Source organism: Bacillus rossius, chromosome 1, assembly GCF_032445375.1.
Source record: "Bacillus rossius redtenbacheri isolate Brsri chromosome 1, Brsri_v3, whole genome shotgun sequence".
Lineage (NCBI taxonomy): Eukaryota > Metazoa > Arthropoda > Insecta > Phasmatodea > Bacillidae > Bacillus > Bacillus rossius.
Genome location: NC_086330.1, coordinates 248,497,694 through 248,517,730, shown reverse-complemented (window position 1 = coordinate 248,517,730; position 20,037 = coordinate 248,497,694).

Here is a 20,037-nt window from a genome sequence, read left to right as displayed (position 1 = left end):
CCAGTTTTATGCAGTCGAAGTAATTTTGTACACAAGGGTAGCACAAGGTCGTGCGATGTACGAGTGGTATGACGCCTAGAGGGGGGGAGAGAATCAGCTGGAACTGTCCGGCCGCCATATTGGTAGATTCCACTTTCCGAAAAACACTTGGCATCGACCCAAGTGTCTCCTCGGCTCCTTCAGGCCGTTATGCCCCGTCAACGTCCTCCCTTGCAATACTAGTGCACCGACTGTGAAGTGCGGCGAGCAGGGACGCACCCGCGTGCGCCCTAGCATCCCAGTGGGCTTCTTTTTGTGTTGTAAATAGTTATGCTTATTATGTCTTTTTAAATGGTCACGAGCCTCAACAATTGTGTATATTTTGTAACGTAACAAAACTCTCACATCTGAAACACTGTGTAAATACTTCGCTTGTCATTTATTCGTAACTAATTAATTCATGTGTAAATTCGCTTTTTAATTAATTACTCGTTATGTTGTGTTAATAATTCTGTGATTTGCTCAAGTACTTATGCCATGTTAGTAATGTAATCGCAACCTGGCGCATCACGGGGCGGGCCTCTCCCACGCCGGCCGATTTTCCCTCCCCTCCTTTGTGGCCCGCGGGTCTCGGTCCGCTAGCGGGCGGGGGACAGCAGTGGTGTTCAGGACGCGAGAGGGAGCAGACGTGCGCTCCGCTCCGCGCTGCTCATGAGGCGCGTTTTCTCATCTCACAGTTCGCAGAAAGTGAAACATCACGGGTCGTCTCTGCAGCTGAGCTGCATTCGTTGTATCGCTGGACGTATTCAGTCTTACGAGTTTTTCCGGGACTTCACCAGCCAAACGTCATAGGCCGTGTAAGCGCATCTCCAGACCACCGAACCTCTCAGTCGGTACGAATACTCATAGGACCTTATTCCTCTCACATGACGGACCGCGCACGCGCTGTGCATCATTACAGAACAATCGCAACCGGAACCATAGCTACGGGATTACCTCCCCTGTTCGTGTCGGGATGAATTCTAAAGACGAGACTTATTTCCGGGAGTCCAGGTTGCGGCGGGGAGGGCGCTCATTCCGCGACGTGCCAGCCAGGCTGCGGCAGGTTCTCTATGCGATAATAAAAGGGGCTCGTGGAAACGGACATCACCGAGTTATCCTTGGAGCTGCCTACCGTTCCTCCTTTCCACCTAAAATTCCCTCCAGGTCCCGTATTTCTGGTCCCGGCCACGTTGGCCTGAACTCACTCCTCACCGACGAGAGCTACACGGGCAAAACAGGACAATTTCGCAAACAGGAAATCAGGGACCTAAAGCAGAGGGACGTCACACTCATAAGATTGCATTTGGCAGGTGGTAGTGTTGACCTTCAAAATTGGTGTAAATGTGTATTTAGTGGCTTAAAACTAACATTTCGTGAATATATTGATATAAAAAAAGTGTACATGTTTTGCTACCATTAGTATTTTATGTTACTAGATGTGAGATAAATAAAAATGACTTGTGTAGCATTCGGCTGTAGTAATCGAACTGGACGAAAGTCTAATTTTCAATTGGAGAAAGAAAGTATTAGTAAAATCACTTTTCACGGGTATTTAAAGAATATTTTATTATTAGTTACTGTTATATGTATTGTTTGAAGCCTGTTTTGCTGTTTATGCACTTGTTAAAGTATGATACTTAATTCTACTTTTAGGTTATATTGACATTGTCCCACCCAAGGCCTCTAAGCCCGTGCTCCACACCACTAGTACCAGTTCCCGTTTTCGGAGCACACCCCTCCCTAGCCCAGCGGGAATGAGTCAGGCGAGCACTTCGGGCGTGACCACACTAGACTCAAATAAACTTCACGGCATGAAACCCCGGGGGCTCTACCCCATAAAACAATAAGGAACAAGATATTAGGAAACAATTATTATTAGTTCACAGGCGTTAAACAAGTGTGTCGTAGTTATTCCGTGCGAGCACCGCACGCATGGAGTAGACAACGAACCTCATTACCAGTCACCGCGGCCACTGGCCTTAATTAAAGTGCCCGTGACAATGATTAAGACAGACTAGGAGAAATCCAACTAAAACAGTTCACAGTGAGACAATATGTTGATAAATTTACAGTCGCAACTTGATGCCACAATTCAAATAATTAACTACTATAAAACAGTTTTTAAGCCTTAAGCACACAATTACCAGGTGCTACCATTTAATTGAGAACCTGGTACGTGTTTTTAGCTTATAATAGAGCAAATTAAGTTGATATAAGTTATTGGCGCCGACTCACAAAGGAGGTGAAAGTTTCCCTCCCTTGCGAGGCAGCCATGTTCGGCAGTCTCCAACCACTCTGTGCCGGGTCAAGACGTGTGTCGTGAGCAGCCTTCAATTTTGTTCAACAGATCGTTCACTCTGCACTTGATTTAATAAACAAACCGTTTTAATTCATTGCTGCTCACGTAGACTCGGCATGTATTTCGCTGACCCGGGCTTATATCGACCGTTTCCTTAGTGAGTCCGCACCACATCGCGGACCACGCAATTTACGGCACTGGCCGACTCCACCCAACTCGTCTTCGTTAAGATCGTCGAGCATACGCCTGCCGGCTACAACCTCACGTAAGAGTAGAATCGAATTTAGCACCACGCTCATTGAGCCCTCCTAAGACAATTAACTTTCGGCGCTGGCCGTCTCCAGTGAACTAGTTGCCACGTCCCCGCGAGACTGCTGCGGCAAATTCACAGTGTTATGTTAGTGTCGTGTTTTGTTTTGTAATCAGCGTGTGTTAGTGTGATAGTACAATGGCTCAGATGCCACAAAGCGCACTATCCTAGCTTTTGTAGCGGATCTGACACCGTCTAGTGTATGTGTAGGAAGTACAGTGTACCCATGCGTACCACCGAAGAAGTCCGTGGATTAAAAGCCAATTTATTTTAAACTGTGTGGTCTATTATTATTCCGTCCTCCACATGGCCGAGAGGCCTCACAGCCAAGTAGGGAGTTTCAGGATATATTCCCAGCCGCGTACCTGGCGGTGCACGCGGGGGCAGTGTACCCGCGACCTATCACCAATGGCCTAGTGTCCCACTAGCCTGCCCCCCCCCCCTGGACAACAGCAGAACCGCGAAGCCTTTAGCGCCCGTCAGGTTCTTCCCGGGACTTCTACAGAGGCCGGGTGATGGAATTCCTAGAGAAATTTTGCACAACTGCCATATAAAATAAGAATAATATTAAAAAAAATTCACCTAATTATTTAAAAAATAACTCTATGTTTAAGAATTTACACACATACATAATATTAAAATTCAAACTATACACGCCAAAAAATTGGTTGTCTGCAAAGTCGGTTTACGGACGATAGTTTAACATGACAATGTCATAAAAAACATTGATGAAATTATCGCATACTTTTATGAATAAAATTGAATCATTTTTATTGAATTATCACTATTTTGAATGGATACAAAGAAGGAGTGAAAAGAAATCTACAATTTAATTGATATATTTATTTTTATTTGCACTCATTAATTCAAATATGTTTGTCGCGGCCTCGTCTCTGATGAAGATTAGGAGACGGGGTGGACATCGCTCGGTCATTCGGTTGTCGTGTTGTTTGCCCGGCGCCAACTCTCGGGTAGAGCAGCCTCACACTCTGAGGCGGGAGTGGACCGTTCGGCCCAGTGGAGCTGACCGAGGACGTGCTGACAAGGAAGGAGTCGCTAGCAGAAAGTTTGGGATAAGGAGAGAGGGATGCCCACGGTCTCACGAAGAGTCGCTAGCAGATGGGTACTAGAGAAGGGAAGCACAGTCTCACAGAGAGTCGCTAGTAGAGGAGAGGGTGAGAGAGGGAGAGAGAGAGAGAGAGAGAGAGAGACTGAGGTATGCCAATAATACCACTGTTTACTGTGTTAAATTTAGTCTCCGAGATTGGTTGGGAGAAAGAAGAGCTGTCCGGACGATTTTTTTTTCCTAACCTAAATTAAATCTAAGTGTGTTGAGGAGGGTTCCGGGTTAGGGAGGGAGACTAAGTGTGTCTCAGGCCGAAGCCCATACGCTCTAATCATGCAGGGTATTAGCCATGCAGGAGGGGTAGCATGCATCGTGTGCTAGGAGGGGATTGGCCAGCCATGGCAGCGATTGGCACCATGACTAACTCCCCTCACTGACTATACTAGACTAAAACTAGATAAGTTGGGCCCAGGTAAAACCTGCATAGACACAGGGAAAACCCTGGGCTCTGACATGCGGGATGCAAAATTTCGTGCATTAATACCAAGCAGGAGGCTTACGGGAAAACAGAAGGATGGATCTGGAAGAAGAGTTGGACAGAGTAGAAAAGAGTCTACCATGCGGGGGGTTGGGGGCTTGGACATTGCTGTCCGCATTGTTTTGGGTGGCACTGGTTGTTTCGGAGGCGACCTTAGTCGTTTCACGCCAGGCTGCCAGCCAGCCCACTTAAAATTACGAAGAAGGAAATTTTTAGTTAATTTATTTAAGCTGCAATTCAAAATCTCATGCCTTTCAGAACACAACCGGCACTGGAGGTGAAGCCTGCCAGGCGAGCGATGCCATCAGACATGAGGGTCAGTACTAACACGACAGGCAGTGAACCCGAGGGGGCCGTACATACACCTGTGTGCTTCGCACTATTTTTAATTAGCATAGTGGTGTTATTTATGCGTAACTATTTTAGTAATTAATTTAATTTAAATTTTAGCTTGCAATGCAAAATCTCATGCCTTTCAGAACACAACCAGCATTGGAGGTGAGGCCTGCCAGGCGAGCGATGCCATCAGACATGAGGTTCAGTACTAACACGACAGGCAGTGAACCCGAGGGGGCCGTACATACACCTGTGTGCTTCGCACTATTCTGAATTAGCATAGTGGTGTTATTTATGCGTAACTATTGTAGTAATTAATTTAATTTAAATTTTAGCTTGCAATTCTAAATCTCATGCCTTTCAGAACACAACCGGCACTGCAGGTGAGGCCCGCCAGGCGAGCGATGCCATCAGACATGATGGTCAGTACTAACACAACAGGCAGTGAACCCGAAGGGGCCGTTCATACACCTGTGTGCTTCGCACTATTTTGAATTGGCACTGTGTGTCCTTATCGCTGGTGGTGTTGTGGTGTGTTGATTTCGCATGATTAACGCAAAATGTTGTGTACTTAAAGCTAAATGCCTAACGACTATTTTTTTTGTTTATTTTTTTTATTTTATTTTTTTTATTTATTTATTTTGACACCTATAATCTAGATTGTGTGTGTTGTTCAGGGGGTAGGGGAGGAGTTTCGCATGTATAAAGCGAAATTTTTAGTGTGTTAAAAGCTAGTAACTAAATCTATCTATGGCGAACTGCCAGCAATACAAGTGTATGTGCGATATTTTCCCACCAGTCCGCAACCACGTAGTTAGGGTCCGGCCTCGGCCACCGCAGGCAGCTGTGATTGGCCGGCGGCGCGTGAGGTGCTGGCGCAGGCGGACGCCGCCTCGGTCGCTGCGTGGGCAGCTGGGCCGCGAGGCGGCGCCGCGGCGCGTGAGGTGCTGGCGCAGGCGGACGCCGCCTCGGTCACTGCGTGGGCAGCTGGGCAGGAGGCGGCGCCGTGGCGCCTGAGGTGCTGGCGCAGGCGGACGCCGCCCCGGTCGCTGCGTGGGCAGCTGGGCCGGGAGGCGGCGCCGCGGCGCATGGAGTGTCGGCGCAGGCAAACGCCGCCTCGGTCGCTGTGTGGGCAGCTGGGCCGGGAGGCGGCGCCGCGGCGATTGAGGTGCTGGCGCAGGCGGACGCCGCCTCGGTCGCTCAGTGGGCAGCTGGGCCGGGAGGCGGCTCCGCGGCGCATGGAGTGACGGCGCAGGCGGACGCCGCCTCGGTCGCTGCGTGGGCAGCTGGGCCGGGAGGCGGCGCCGCGGCGCATGAGGTGCTGGCGCAGGCGGACGCCACCTCGGTCGCTGCGTGGGGAGCTGGGCCGGGAGGCGGCGCCGCGGTGCATGGAGTGTCGGCGCAGGCGGACGCCGCCTCGGTCGCTGCGTGGGCAGCTGGGCCGGGAGGCGGCACCGCGGCGCATGAGGTGCTGGCGCAGGAAATGCCGCCCCGGTCGCTGCGTGGGCAGCTGGGCCGGGAGGCGGCACCGCGGCGCATGAGTTGCTGGCGCAGGCGGACGCCGCCTAGGTGGCTGCGTGGGCAGCTGGGCCGGGAGGCGGCGCCGGGGCGTGTGATGTGTGGGGCGGCGTGACGAGACTGCCCAGGTAGTACTCGGCCAGGTGGGCCGGGGGTCGGCGCTTCCGTCGGGGGCGCTCTCGCGGGCTACTCCCCTCGGGTCTCGTCGGGCCTTGCCGTCCGTAGGGCTGGCGTTCCCGCTCGGGTATCAGCGCTGGGCTGGGTGAGCTCCGCCCTGGGGTGGTGTTCAGGACGAACTCCTGCAGCCTCGCTTGACTGCGTCGTGTCCGACGGGGGCGTCCAGCTCCCTCCTCGCGCGGTTGTGTGACGGTGACGCGGAAAGTTGCGTCGGCAAGGGAGGCCGCGTGCCCCCAACCACCTCTGGTCGGGCTCGGGGGCGATTCTGCTTTGTCCTCGTCTGGGTCGGATATGATGGGTTCGGGGTCAGGGGTCGCTCTGGCGGGGTCGTCGGAGTCGTCCCACGCGACTTCTGTTACCTGGCACCTGGCGTGGCGGGGCCGGCCCCTTCTCCGCCGGCGCGGCGTTTTGTGAGTCTCCGTAGGTTCCTCATGCCGCGGGGGCGGCTCGCTCTCGGGGGACTCCCCTCGTGGCGCGGTTTCTGTGGGACAGGGTGCCTCGCCGGGGTCGTGGGGTGCGTCCCCATCCAGTTCCCCGTCGGTGAGGTGCTCGGGCTCGTCTGGAGCGGTGTCCTCGGCTTCCTCTCGCTGTTGCTCCAGTCCTCCAGGAGGGAGTGCATCAAGGGGGATGTCTCGTCCGTCTGCCGTGTCCCCATGTTCGGGTTCGGCCGGGAGTTGTTCCCCGGGGGTCGCCGCCACTCGCAGGTGGTCCCGGTGGATCTTCTGCACGCGGCGGCCGCCCAAGTCCACCATGTAGGATGTCGCCCCCAGGCGCCGCGTCACGGTGTAGGGCCCCTCCCAGCGGGGAGCGAGTCCGGCGCAGTTATTGCGCGGCGCTGCCGACAGGGGGTACGCTCGGGCGTACACCCGATCGCCGGCCCGCAGTTGTGCCGGGGGTCGCGCTGTCTGGGGCGTGATTCCCTGACTGTAGCGGGCTTGTCTTGCGCGTGTTGCGTCGTGCTCCTGGACTCGTCGATCGTCGCGCTCCTCCGGTTGCTCTCCTGGGTGCGGTACGCCGTGTGTTGCCAGCTCGCCGGGCAGCGGCAGGTTACGCCCCTGGATCATCTCGGCGGGGGTCATCCCATCATTGGCCGCGTTCACGCGCCACCGAACGCAGAACAGTGCGTCGGCTACGTGGCGGTCCCACTGGGTGTGGTCCTCCCCTAGGCGCAGCCGTAGTTGAGTTTTCAGATCCTGATTCCTGCGCTCGGTTGATTGGCCCTGGGGTGGTATGAGGGTGTGGTGTGGTGGATGATGCGTGCCTCTTGGCACCACCCTCTCCACCAGGCCCCCAGGAACTGGCTGCCGTTGTCCGTCAAGACGGACTTCGGGTAGCCGAACCGAGTGAGGAACTCGCGCGTCAGGACTTCGATGATGGTGGCCGCCCATGCGTTGCCGCAGGGGTAGGCTTCTGTCCAGCGGGTGAACATGTCGGTCACGATCACCAGGAAGCGCTTACCCCGCGGCGAGCGGGGGTACGGCCCCATCACGTCCAGCACGAGCGTCTGGAACGGTGTTGATGGCTGGCGAGGCTGCTGATGTGTACCGTCTCCTCGGCGGGCCTTGCGGCGCTGGCAGGTCTCACACTCCCGGACGTAGACCCGGACATCCCGGTTCACCCCCGGCCAGTGGTAGTACCGGCAGACGGCTCTCCGGGTCTGGTCCGAGCCCGGGTGTCCGGCGAGGTCATGATCGTGGTAGAATCGCAGTGTTGCCTCGCGCGCTTCGGGTGGGACGTAGGTCTTCCACTCGTCCTCTTCCCCCGGCGGTCTGTTCATGACCCGATCGTCCCGGAGCTGCCAGGCGGGGTGGTCTCCTCCGCGCGCTTTCTCGCGGCGCCGTTCGGCATCCGGCGAGCGGCGCTGGGCCGTGAGGACGCGCTGCTCCAGGTCGGCCTCGGTACTGGGAGGGTCTTCGGTCTCTTCTACGCCGAGCGTGAGGCGGGTGCAGGTAGGGTATCCGTCGGCAGTCGTGCTGGTGTGGGATGGAGGCAGGATTTCGTCCCACTCCTCCTCGTCCAGCACCTCCCGTCTGCCATCTGGCACGCGCGAGAGCAGGTCGGGGAGCTGATTTTCCGCGCCTGGCACGTGCTCGACCGTAAAGTCGAACGACTGTAGGAGCAGCGCCCAGCTAATCAGCTTCCCCTTCCTCCCCTGCATGGTGTGGAGCCAGGTGTGGCAGCGGTTGTCGGTGCGGAGGGTGAAATGCCTGCCCTCCAGGTGTGGACGGTATTTCTTCACGGCCCACACCACCACCAAGCACTCCTGTTCGTTGCTGTGGTATCGCCTCTACGCCGCGCCGAACTTCGTGCTGGCGTAGTCCACCACCTGCCGTTCTCCGTGGTCGTTCACCTGGTACAGCACGGCTCCGGTTCCCAGAGTGCTTGCGTCCGTCTGGAGGACGAGTGGGCGCTTTGGGTCGATGCGGGCCAGTGTGTGGCACCGGGTGAACGCGCTCTTGACGGCCTCGAATGCCGTCTAGGCGGGCGAGCCCCAGTGGTAGCGGACTTGGGGCGACAACAGGTCCGTCAGAGGCATGATGACTTGTGAATAATTCGGAATATAGTTCTGGAGCCAGTTCAGCAGCCCGATGAAGTGCTGCAGTTGCTTACAGGTGCGTGGGTCTTCTGCCGTCGCGATCTGCTGGAGGTGACCTAGTTGGGGGCGGTTCCCCTCCCCGTTGACCACGTGGCCCAGGAAGTCGACCTCGGCGGCTCCGAGATGGCATTTGGCTGGGTTGGCTGTCAGGTGGTTTGTGGCCAACCGCTCCATCACCAAGGCCAGATGGCGGCAGTGGTCCTCCCAGGTGTCTGAGTACACTATGACGTCGTCCAGGTATGCTAGGGCGAACTGCCCGATGTAGCCCTCCAGCACACTGGTCATCATGCACTGGAAGGTGGACGGGGCGCACTTTAGGCCGAACGGCATGGCTCTGAACTGGAACCTCCGTCCGTCTGGCACCGTGAACGCCGTCTTCTCCCGGTCCCCGCGTCGTATGGGCACTTGCCAGTACCCGGACTTCAGGTCCAAGGTGCTGAAGACCTGAGCCCTTCCTAAGCCGGCTACGGCGGCCTCGACGCTAATCTGGGGGGGCGGGGCGCTGACGGTCACGGCATTTAACGGCCGGAAGTCCACACAGAATCGGCTTGTCCCGTCTTTCTTGTTGGCCAGCACAATGCACGCATTGTACCGGCTGTGGGACGGCACGATGACTCCGTCATGCAGCATCTCGTCCACCTGCTTCCGGATGATTCGCTGCTCGCGAAACCCGTAGCCGCGGGGCGGGTCGAACACTGGGTCATCAGTCAGGGTGGGGATGCAGTGTTCGGTGACGGTGGTCCGCCTCAAGGTTCCGTCCACGGCAAACACTTCGGGTCGGGCGGCGAGGACCTTGTTTACCTCAGCCTGGAAGGAGGGGGGGATGTCGTGGCGCACGTCCGCCAGGGTCAGCACCGCGTCTTGTCGGGGGGGCGTCTGTCCTAGCGCGTACACCACGTACCTCTCGGCTCTTCCCAGGTTGTGGTGGGGGGTCCCTAGCTCCAAGACCGCATCTTGCTGGACCAACCAGGGGAGTCCTAGCACCACCTCCTCACACAAATCTTGCACGACTACTGCGGACACACTACTGTTTAATTCCTGCGTACTCACCACGATCTCAGCATGCCACAGCATCCGCCCGGTGTGTGTGGTGGTAGCCAGGCGCAGCTCGCCGCTGCCCGGACGCAACGCACCTACGGGCACGAACGCGGGGCGTACGAACACGTCGCTCGTTCCGGTGTCGACGAGCGCGGCAGCTGGCCGGCCGTTCACCTCCACCGGGATGCGGAACAGGTTGTCCCGCGAGCGGCCCAGCTGTCCCAAGGTCGGGAGGGCGCGCACCCCGCCAGGTGCGGGGTTGATGGTCTGTGCGGGGGGAGGGGGCTCTAATCCCGGTCCCCCCGGGGGTCGTTTCCCGACTGGGCCAGGCTGGTGCGCTGTGGCGGAGGTGGTACCACGTGCGTCTCCTGGCGCGGCGGTGTGGCGGGTCGCGCCGCCCGGAGTCCCCGCGGGCACTCGCTGTGCCAGTGACGTTCGCCACGTGGGCATCCCAAGCAACACAGGGGGACTTGCTCCCGTGCTCCGGCGTCCCGCGGTCGCTCCGCTCGCCAAGTTGGCGGCCCCTCGATGGCTCGTAGTCCTCGGTGTTGGTGTGAGGGTGAGTCCTGTACTGCGGCGTTCCGCCGGGCTTCTGGTTGGCTGTCACCCACTCGGGTGCTCGTGGTCGGGCCGCGCTTGCAGGCTCTCTGGAAGTTGCGTTCCGTCTCGCATGCTTCCTGCACGTACTCCGCTACACCGCCAGTGTGGCAGCGACGCAGGAAGGGCTGCAGCTCGTCCCTCACTAAGCCCGTGATGATGGGCAGTGCCCCGGACAGGGGGGTGCCGGGCGAGATGTGGCGAAACAATTGGAGTTTAGTGGCGATGAACGCCTCCACTGCCTCGCTGTCCTTCTGCCGAGCCCCATAGAATGAGGCGGAACACTCGACGAGGGGCGATCCTGTGTCGAACCGGTGTCGGAACGTGTCCGTGAACTCGCCCCATGGCATGGCAAACAGGCCCCACATGCTCCACCAGCTCCGAGCGGTCCCTCGCAGCTGCTCGCTGACCCGCTCTGCCCACTCCGATTGGTGCGTCCGGCACCCGGTCAGGGGCACCTCGCACTGCGTCAGGAATTCCCCTGGGTCCTCGTGCGGGGCTCCGGCGAACTCTGGCAGAGTCGCTCTGCGGGGCGGCAGAGCTCGTGCCAGGTCTTCCAGGCCGGGCCACACGCACTTGGCCTCGGTGATGTCCAGCGCGTGCATCGCGTGGCCAGGGTGCGAGCTCCAGTCGCTGGCGTGGGTGGTTGGGGGGGGCGGTGATGGCCGGGGTGGTACGGCTCGGTAGGGGTGTGTGGTCCACCGGTGGTGTTTGCGCCTGTAATTCCGTCTCCGTGCTGTTGTGCCACGGTTCTATGAGCGCTTCGACCTTGATTGCCGGCAAGTTGTAATCCGGTGCGCATTTACATGTCTGTAGAGGGTTCGCTTTCCCCGTTACCAGGTCCCTGCCCTTTGGCCAGTAGCAGACTCGACAGGTGTTCATCTTGAGTCTGTCTGCCATTGTGTCGCGCGGCGCGTCGGTGTTGACAGTCGCTTCGTGCGCGCACGTGGCTCTGTTTACAAACAGACTCCCGATGAATAAAGAGTGATGAGGGGGGTTGGCGCGCGTGCTGGTTCGGGCCACTGGCCGAGAGGCGCCCGGACAGCCGCACAAAAGGGAGAGCCGAGACTGGCCACTGCGAAGGGTGGATGCGGATAGCCGTGTGTAGCGGCGGCCGAGAGCGCCCGGACAGCCGCACAAAGCGGGGAGCGGGAGGTTGTGAAGGTAGATGAGGGGGGGGGGGGTGCGGGCGAGGATGTTCGCTGAAGGCCCAAAGGGGAGGGGTGGGGGTGAAAGTGAAATTTGGCGAGGGTCGGCGCGGGCGGTGACGCGCGCTTCCGGGTGGTCCCTTTGTCGCTGCTCCTCTGTGCGCCAAATTCCACTGCGCGCGTCCAAAATGGCCGTCTTCTGTCCCCTTTGTCTGATTTTCGGCTGTAGTTATGCCCAACACAAGGGCGCCATTTGTCGTTACCCGACCTATGTGAAAGGCCCGGGGGGTACCTGACGGGCGCTACGGGCGTCGCGATGCTCTTGTTGTCCGGAGGGGCGCCAGGCTAGCAGGCTGCTAGGCCATTGGTGTTGGGTCGTGGGTACTCTGCCCCCGCGTGCCCCGCCAGGTACACGGCTTGAATCTACCCTGAATGGTTCTCCCTTGACTGTGAAGGCCGCTCGGCCGTGTGGAGGACGGGAGACTCCGGAAAATTAGTGTACACAATTGGTGAGAATTACCTTTAATCTAGTCCCGCTACAAAACACTCTCACCAACACTTGACGACGTCTAGCCGTTACACAATTAACACAGAAAAAACATAACACTACGCGACACTAATGGTTACCGCGGCAGTCTCGCGGGACGCGGGTCGATGCTCGCTGGAGACGGCCAGCGCCGAACATTAACGGGTGCAGGGGGGGCTCTATGAGCGGGCTCCTAAATTCGGCGAAACACTTACGTGAGTGATACAATCTGCAGCGCGGTATCACAAGAAGACGGTCGGGATAGGCCCGGTTCCGTAAAATACGCGCCGAGTCGACGTGGGCAGCTATGAATTAATAAGAGGTTTAAATTTAAATATTTAGTACAGAATAAAATAATCACAGAAAGAAAACTTGGGTGCTGCCCATGGACACACGTCTGTTCCCGGCGCGGAGTGGTTCGAGACTGACTGACATGGCCGCCTCGCAAGGAAGAGAAACTTTCTCTTCTTTGTGAGTCGGCGTCAAAAAACTTATATTAATTTAATTTACTATATTACCAGTTAAAACATGTTCCAGGTGCCCAATTAAAATGTAGCACCTGGTAATTGGGTGCTTAAGGCTTAATAATAGTTTTAATGTATTTAATTATTTAAATTGTGACATCAAGTTGGCGACTGTAAATTTACTAACATGTTGTCCCACTGTGAATTGTTTTAGAGGGACTTCTCTTATTCCGACTTGATCATAGTCACGGGCATTTTAATTAAGGCCAGTGGCCACGGTGACTGTTAATGAGGTTTGTTGTCTATTGGGGTCACGCCCGAGGCGCTCGCCTGACTCAATCCGGCTGGGCAAGAGGCGCGCTCCGAAAACGGGATACGGTACTGGCGGTGCGGAGCATGGGCTTAAATGCCATGGTCGGTACGACGTCAGTATTTACTTTGATTCGCCAGGTCATGCACCAGTGTTGGAACTCGGTGAGTGCGACTTGTAGTCTGTCTGTGGCTAACTGGAGGTTGTGAGACCTGCTATACAGCACCGTGTCGTCTGCGTAGCAGCCTAGTTTGACGAGGCGGTGTGTGGGGCGTGGCATATCGCTTACGTATATGTTAAATAAGACAGGGCCTAGAATGCTACCTTGTGGTACTCCTGCTCGTATTTGTTTGATGTCTGATAGAGCTCCTTCTGTGAATACTCTGAATGTTCTCTCTGCTAGGTAGGACGCGACTAGCTTGATGTAGCAGTCTGGGAATCCTGTTTGATAGAGTTTATAAATCAGCCCCGCATGAAAAACTCTGTCGAAGGCTTTTTCTACATCTATAAACGTTGCGACTACATAATCGTGTGCGTTAAATGCACTTGTTTTCCCTTCTGTGAGACGCACTAATTGGTGTACTGTTGAGTGAGTACTGCGGAAGCCGAACTGTTCGTTAGGCAGTATGTTGTTATCGCAAATGTATCTGTTGAGACTATTTAGTATAATGCATTCTGCGACTTTCGACACAGTGCTTAATAGGCTGATTGGTCTGTAGTTTTGTGGTAGATTTTTGTCTTTACCCGGCTTGTGGAAGACTATAACTTGTGCTTCTTTCCACTGAGAGGGGAAAATATTTAATCGAAACATTGCATTTATGCATTCCGCTAAGTATTCAAGTGTTTCGTTTGGGAGTTGTTTAAGAACAACAGCTTGTATGCCATCGTTTCCGGGAGCTTTGCGCAGCTTCATTTTTCTGATTGCTCGCTTTATTTCCTGTGCTTGTGTTCGCAAGGGCTCGGAGACTGTGGGCTGTCGCAATTTAATACGAAGTTCGCGGTAAATTTGTGCGGTGAATTGCCTGTCGCAGGGCTGCATATTAGGCTGGAAAGCTGTTTCCAGTGTGTCGGCAAAGGCCTGTGCCTTGTGTTGGGGCTGAAAAACTACGCCATTGTTTGTTTGGAGGGGCGGTATTTTATCCGTTTTGTTTAGAATTCGTTTAGTCAGGGCCCAGGCACTGCCGTCCTGGGTCTTGAGTTTTGATATTTTTGTTTCCCACTGGCTGCTGTGCCAGAGTGAAATTTCGTCGGATATGTCTGTTTTGAGTTCATTGATTCGGCGTTTCGTCTGTTGTATACGGCGCCGCGTGTATTCGCGCCGCAGTCGATTCTTTTGTGCGATCAAGCTGCGAATGTACTCTGGCAGTTCGTCATACGCTAACCTAGCCTCCTTTTCAGGGATGCACTGGCTGATACCCTTCTGGATTTTTACAGTTAATTCAGTTATCGCAGAATCTAGATTTTCACAATTTTCAATATTAATTTCGGCCGCGTCAGGGAGATTAATCATTAAGTAATGTTTAAATCGTTGCCAATCTGCGTTCTTGTAATCCCTAACTTTGCGCGGTGGATTTTTATCTACAGTTGCGTCATCGAAGATTAAGTGAACAGGGAAATGATCTGACGACATGTCGTGTACAACCTCGAGTTCGAATCCCATGTTGACACGCTTATTTAGGGCGATATCTAATATATCGGGTATGCTATTTAGTCTGCCAGTCATGTGTTGGCTCTGAGGGAGCATGTACGTGATAGTTTTTATTAAGCTGGTGAGTGTAGAGTAATCTGCCGTTCGCTGTAGCGCGCCTGCAGTTCCACTCTATGTGTTTTGCATTTATGTCGCCTACAGCGAGGAAGCTCGGGGCCGCCCTATACAGAGCGTCCAGATCCGCCATGCTAAGGGACCTACCAGGGATCGTATACATTGAAATGAGTTTAATTTGTTGGCGGTTAGTAGTCAAATTAATACCTATTGCTTCTAAATTTTGAAAATCGGGGAGCTGGCAGGCAGAGTGCCTGATGCTGTTGTGTACTGCCAGGATGACTCCGCCGCCTCTTGCATCGCGGTCGCGCCTGTAGATGACATAATTTAAAATGGTTAGCCTATCAGTCGGTTTTAAGTGCGTTTCACTTACCGCTGCTATTTTTATTTTATATTTATCCAGGTGGTTTATTAATTCCGTTAATTTATTTTTAATGCCACATGCATTCCAGAATAGGAGGGAATTTAACTTAAAACTACTGGTCAGGTTTGTGTTGTGAACCGGGGCCACATTATTCATCTCTGCCATGGATGGTGTCGGCGAGCACACACATGCAATCCATGGTTGCACGGATTTTATCGGCCATGGATTTCTCTGGGTCGAGCCAGATTGCCATCAGATGGCAAAGTGGGCCGATGGCACCGCGCAATTGTGTGTTGGCACTTATGGCCTTATTGTTCAGGAGGAAGGATTGGACATCCTCCAGGAGTGGCACCTGCATGTCGGTGGTGGGTGTGGGTGGGGAAGTTGGTGACACAGGGGCTGTGTCAACAACCATGGTCTGGGCAGCTGCTGGTGGCGTCACTCATCGCAGGGCCACGGCGGGTTTTTCCTTGGCCGGGGCAGCTGGGGCAGCTGGAGTCAGTTGTTGTTGCTGTTGTTTGCCATTGCCATTCTTGTGGCCTGTCCAGTTTTTCTTTGGCTGCTTTTGTCGCGGCCTGCGCTGCCAGGGATTGTTGGCGACGACAGGGAAGTCCAGCTCGTTGTAGCTGGGTACACCGTGGTGTGTCAGTGCCTCGAACCTGTTTTTTGTGAACTGCGTGAAGCCCGGGGGTGGGTGGTGCCTCGGGGGACCCCATGGTTGGGGGCCTGGGGGACCGAAGAAGCCCGGTGGGGGTTGATGCTGGGGCGCAGGCTGTGTCGCGGCTCGTCTGTTCTCGCGGATGTCGCGGCGAGACTTCTGTTCGTGTGCTTTGCGGACCTGGGGGGGAAGGTGCCTGCGGCTTTCCTTTTTGTAGGCACTGCAGCCCTTGTAGTTGGCGCAGTGCTGTTCCTGGCAGTGAGCACATTTTTTGTGTTCCTGTTGCCCGGCCAGAGGGCAGTCAGGGGCGCGGTGTGGGCCACTGCACCACCTGCAGACTGGGGCGGCTCTACAGCCCTTGCCGACGTGGTTGAATCGCTGGCAAACACTGAATTGACTCGGGCCTGAGGGGCGGCGGTAGTCGTCGACGCGGATCTGCATGCCAGAAAATTCTGTCAGGGCGCGGATTTTCTCGGTGTCGTACGTCTGCGGCACCTCTATGACGAGCGCGTCGCATTTTTCGCGTTTCTGCCGGTTTTCAAGAAACCAGTAGTTTTGTACCGGCAGGTTGGCTGCAGCGAATTCCTGCTGTAAGAAGTCGTTGGGCGTGTGGCGGTGCACGCCACGCAACACGAACTTCTGGGGCGTCTCCTCCCGCTAGAGCAGGACGGAGTGTTGAGCGCCGATGGCCTGAAGGGCCTTAATGGCGCGGTGGTACTCGGTGATATTGGCCGTATGGACCATGAGCTCATCGCGGCCGCGGTTCTGGCAGACAAACTTCTCTGCCAGAGCTGATTTCAGGGCGTGATAGACCCTCGGATATTGATGCCCTGCATCCAGGAACACAAACAATGGCTTCACTTTCGGAACCTTGGTCTCTGGCGCTGAAGGCGCTTGGGGGGCGGGAGTAGGGACGGGGCCCTCCTCGTCGCTGCTGTCCGCACATCTGTCGCTGTGGGCACGCTTTGCCCTCTTGTTGGACACTGTGGTCCAGCCTGGCTGCTCTCCACTGCCTGAAGGGCCTTCGTTCATGTCGCTGATGTCAATGGTCACTCAGTCCTAACGCTCAGTTGCACCCACTGACCACTCCCCCGGAGCTAGTTAGCCGGGTTCGTGGCTAGGCTGCAGGGGTTCTAACTAGAGGTGGTCGAAAAGTATCAACCTAATATTTTGTAACTGATACATGCCTGTATCAGGTACTGCAAACGAGTACACTTGAAAAGTATCAAGTACTTTAGTATCAGTTTTTGAATTCGCCTGGAACAACACCACGGCCAATGTGCGTGTGCGCAGAACCTGATCGCAGATGACAGTCACTTGGGCGGAGCTTGTGAAAGGGGAGGGAGCGGCACGACGAATAAGGGATAAAGAGAAAGAATGTAGGGGAGGAAGCGCAGCGGAAAGCGTTGAAGGAGAGGCGCAGAGCGAAATTGTTACGAGTCGTTTTGTTTATTGTCCCACATCAAAGTATGCTCAGTGTGCAGTGCGTGCACCATCTCGTTGAATAATAAAACTAATGAAATTTCAATATTAAAAAGTACATTAATACAAGATATAATATTTATATTTGTGCACCCAACAGGTATGAAAATGCAAATAAATTCTCAGTTGACACTAATAACATATGTAATCAACATATGGACTTTCTTTTTTCGAAAACAATTAGTAACTAGTGTTTTCATACATTAAAAGATTACGATTTTATCAAAAATTAAAAATAAAATAAACAGATAGGTACATTAGTGAGCATACTATATCAATAGACATTTGAGTTAGATACATCAGGCAGATAGCAGTGCCAATATCGATAAAAAAACAAACACTTTGCAAGTTCAGTCACTATTTAACAAATAGTATTGCATTATAACTCAGTTTTTGTTTACACAAATTACACTTAGCAAACTCATTATTTTCCGTGAAAAAATTCCACACAAATGAAGTCTTTTTCTTGCACTTATCCATTCCTTATTTCACTATAAAGATACTAACTACACAGCATGACAGCCCGCAACAATGTACATGGTAATAATACACCGCCAGGACGAACTGCAGTGAATGTTGAACTGATTGATACTGGCTGTATCAGGCGGGCATGAGAGTAACAGAGGTAGAGAATTACCGGGCGTGATAAATAATGTATCAGATTCTCCTTCCGGTCGCACGGTCCTGGGACCGCCAATGCTAAAACTGATACAGAAGTATCAGATACTTGTAACTAGTACATTACTGTATCAGTACCAGGTTGGAACAGATACCGAAAATTGCTGTAACAACCCACCTCTAGTTCTAACACCTCGGGTGTCGCTGAGTTCGTCGGTCGTCAATACCTTTACCTGTGCAGCTATACCTGTAACCGCCTGTGCGCGCTAGGCACACAGGCACCTTTCAAGATCGTCTGCTGTCGGCTGTGATAGCACTGAGGGCCGGTTTTATGACCTCGGGCTAAATTTCTGGCTAAAATTTAACCGCAGGCTAGCTCTTATTTCGGTTTTATGACTCCCTGTTAACGTCTACCTTCCAGTTAAAGTTCAGGCTAACCTAGCGGGTGGATGAACCTGCCGCTAGCTGCTTAACCGGAGGCTAAGCAACAGAAAATAAAATGGCGATGTATCAGGCGAGGTTAGTTGTTGATAGTCATGATGACTATTTGAGGAATTCTATTGAATATTTGCAGGATGCGATGGAATAATTTATTACTAAATATAAAATGCTTCGTCGTATTCGTCAAAGTTTTATTAAAAATTACATGGCATGAAAGTGTAGTCACGTTTTTCTATTCTCGTCGAGTCGTGTATTATTATTTGACTTTAATTGATCAAGAAGTGCATAAACGTATGCAATGTATATAAACTTAAATGTTCCTGCTTAAGAATATGTGTAAATAAGTGAATTTTAAAATTGCAAAACGAGGGTTATTATTACCTATAAAATGCGTGTTTTCGTGGAAGTTGTATGTGTGAATTTTTATTCGTAATACAGTGGACTTATGTCGGGAATGAAATGCAATTCATACGACTTCAGATGTGGTTCTAATTCAATAAATACAATTGAATGTGATAATAAATGTTACCCAATTATCCCTTCCCTATCTTACAAATCTTTAGGTAGTACCTACCTGCTTTTAATTTGTTTTCTGTGTGTTTGCACATGAATTTATTTTAATTTTTCTCAGTTATTTTCAGGTTTCTTAAGACATACAGTCATACAACTATGGTTTATGTCGATAAAAAATTTTTTTTAATCAATCTTACCCAATGCAGTACCTACCTATTTATTATCTACCTGCCACGCAAGTGCAAAACGAAAACAGCACTGGAATTATTCTGTTTCCCGTATCCAAGTTTATCCCTTGATCCTATCGGCATGACCCTTTATATTTTGGTCTTGTTTTACATTATACTTGCTGTTTTAATTTAGAATGTTGAAAAATCCTGTACATAACACAAAATACCTAACATATCACGATACAAACAAATTATGTCAGGTCTTGTAAAAATGTATTTCTTTCGTATACATTTTACAATCATAATAATTTCACCAGTTAATATTTCTAGGATCTCTCGACAACTAAATTAAAACAGCAAGCATCCTGTACCACAAACTAATTTCATCAGGATCGGATTAATTTGGATACGTGATACGAAACAATTCGTACAAAAATGAAACCTACACCAGTGAAATGAAAATCGACAAGTATTTTCCCGAAACAGGGTCTATATTATTTGATTATGAAAGAAATTTATGAAAGAAATAAGTGTTCTCTAACAAAAATGTCATCCGTATTTATTTGTTTGTATAGAATTACTTCGTTAGTTTTGGCTTAATATATAACCTAACAAAATAATGAGTTTCAATTAGAGGTGGGTCGAAAAGTATCAACCTTATACTTTGGCACTGATACGCGCCTGTATCAGGAACGGCAAACGAGTACACTTGAAAAGTATCAAGTGCTTTAGTATCAGTTCAGAATTAGCCTGGAACAACACCACGGCCAATGTGCGCAGAACCCGATCGCAGATGATGGTCACTTGGGCGGAGCTTGTGAAAGGGGAGGGAGCAGGAACGATGAATAAGGGATAAAGAAGGGAAATAATCTAGGGGAGGAAGCGCAGGGGAAGGCGTTGAAGGAGAGGCGCAAAGCGAAATTGTTACGAGTCGTTTGGTTAATGTCCCACATCAAAGTACGCTCAGTGCGCAGTGCGTGCACAGTCTCGTTCAATAATAAAACTAATGAAATTTTAATATTAAAAAGTACATTAATATGAGATATAATATTTATAATATATAACAGCTATGAAAATGCAAATAA